Source organism: Octodon degus, unplaced genomic scaffold (genome assembly GCF_000260255.1).
Source record: "Octodon degus isolate 3935 unplaced genomic scaffold, OctDeg1.0 scaffold00015, whole genome shotgun sequence".
In the NCBI taxonomy this organism is placed as follows: domain Eukaryota; kingdom Metazoa; phylum Chordata; class Mammalia; order Rodentia; family Octodontidae; genus Octodon; species Octodon degus.
In genome coordinates, this window is record NW_004524591.1 from 16881256 (window position 1) to 16883872 (window position 2617).

The window sequence follows — 2617 nt, forward strand, 5'->3', positions numbered from 1 at the left end:
GTTGATCAGTTTTTAATTATGTCAATTTCATTGACTGTTGGTTTATTTAAGATTTTAATGTCTTCTTGGTTCATCTTTGATAATTAATACACATCTAGAGATCTATCCATTTTTTCTGAATTTTCCATCTTATTAGAATACAAGTTTGCAAAGTACGTATAGATGATCTTCTGTGTTTCTGCAGGATCCTTTTAATTTCACCCTTGTATTCCTAATTGCATGGGTTTGAGTCTTTTCTTTCTTTTTTGAGATAAGGTTGGATAAGGGTTTGTTGATTTTATTTAATCTTTCAAAGAACCAATTCTGATTCATTGATTGGTTGTATTATTTTTTAAACCTCCAAAGCACTTCTTCCCCTTAGGAACTTTTGGTTTAACCTGCTCTTCTTTTTCTAAGAGTTTGAGGTTCGCCATTAAATAGTTTATTTGAGATTTCTCTTTTTTGCTGATATGGGTATTCACTGCTATAAGTTTCCCTCTTAGAACTGCTGTCATTGTGTCTCATAAGTTCTGATATGTTGTATTGTCATTATTATTAAATTGTAGAAACTGACTAGTTTATTAGTTTCATCTGAGATCACTTGGCTGTTCAGAAGCATGGGATTTAATTTCCATGTGCTTATGAAGTTCTTGTGGTTTATTTTGCCATTGATTTCCAATTTCATTGCACTATTGTCTGATAATGTGCATGGGATCATTTCAGTTCCTTTGCATTTATTTAAGCATTTTCTATGAAATGGTATAAGGTCTGTTTTGGAGAACATCTTGTGTGCAACTGAAAAGAATGTGTATTTTGATATTTTGGGGTGGAACACTATAGGGTAGAACATTGTGAACAAAAAATGTAAGTCCATTTTTTTGAAAATTTGGTTGTTCCTAATTCTTGTTAATTTTTTGTCGAGTTAATCTGTACTTTTGTGACAGTAGAGTATCAAGTTACCCCAATAAAATTGTATTAGCTTTTAGTTGATTTTTCTTGATCACTAATATTTGTTTAATAATTGGGTACACTGGTATTTGTTGCATATATATTTATGATTGTTACTGCTTCTTCTTGTATTGTTCCCTTTAGAAAGATATAGTAATCTTCTTTATGTCTCTTAAACAGTCTTGGCTTGAAATTCACTTTGTCTGCAAATAGAATAGGAAATTTTTTCTGGGTTCCTATTCCATGAAATGTTGCTTTCCATCCTTTGACTTTCAGTCTATGAACTTCTTTTTTAAATTAAATGTATTTCTTATATGCAGTATATTGTTAGATCATGCTTCTTCATCCATTCTGCCAGTCTGTGCCTTTTGATTGATGAATTGAGACCATTAACATTAATGGCTATAACTGACATAAATTGACTTATCCTTGTTATGTTATTTTCCTGTTGTTGGCTCTCCCTGTTTTTTTATCCCTCCTTCTGTTTGCTTGCCTTGTTTGGTGGACTCCTTCTGTTGTGTTAATGTAATTGTAGTCCTTGTTATCTCTTCCTACAATGTCCTTCAAAACATTTTGGAGTGCTGCTTCTGTAGTCATAAATTTCCTTAGATGTTCTTTGTCATGGAAGTAACTTATTTCTCCATCCATTTTGAAAGGTAATTTTGTGGAGTACTTCAATCTGATTTTCTTTTAGAACTTGAAATACTTTACTCCAAGCTCTTGTTGACTTGAGGGTTTGTCCTGAGAAGTCAGCTTTGATTCTGATGGACTTTCTTTTATAGGTGATTTGTTTCTATTCCCCAACAGCTTTTAAAATTCTATTCTTGTGTTGAGTTTCTGGAATGTTGACTATTACATGCCAAGCTGTAGATTTTTTTCTTAAATAAATCATGGCTAGTTGGAGTTCTATATGCCTCACTTATTGTGCGTCAAATTCTTTTTTCTACAAGGGAAGTTTTCTACCATGACATTTGTGAATAGTTTTTTATACCATTTGTAATATCTCCTCCTTTTCCATTAACTCCAATTAATCTAAGTTCTTCTTCTTTACCTCATCTAGCAGCTCCTGGATTGATTTTTCATGATCCCTTGCTGTTTTTAGGAAGCTTCTTTTCATGATTGCTAACTGCAAACCCATCTTCTGTATCTGAGATCCTGTCCTCACATTGACTTAATCTGCCATGGATACTTTGAATGGAATTTTTATTTTCCTGGATATCTGCTTGAATCTGCTTTATGGATTCCATTTCTTTTCTATGCTGAACATTCATGACTTTGATCATTTTCTTTAGCTCCTCTATTTTTTTGTTCATATCTTCTCTATCATCTCTGCAGTTACCTGAGAAATTATTTCTGATTTGATTTTTTAAAAAGCTTCAATCATGGGGCTGGAGAGATGGCTCAGTGGTCTAAAGCACTTATTTGGAACAAGCTTGGAAAAGCATAGGGACCGCGGTTCGATCCCCCAGCACCACATGCCAGCCAGCCGCGCCCCTGGTGGGCTGAGCTGGCCACACACACAATAAATAAATGTTAAAAAAAAAAATTAAAAAAAAAAAAGCTTCAAAGCTTTGTTGTTGCTACTTCAGAGAGGCCAGGTGGGTGGTTTTCAGATCATCCCACTTCATTGGTCCCTGGGCTTGCCTTTGGATATCTGGGGTTGCATCTTGTTTAAGTGTCTTATTTTCAT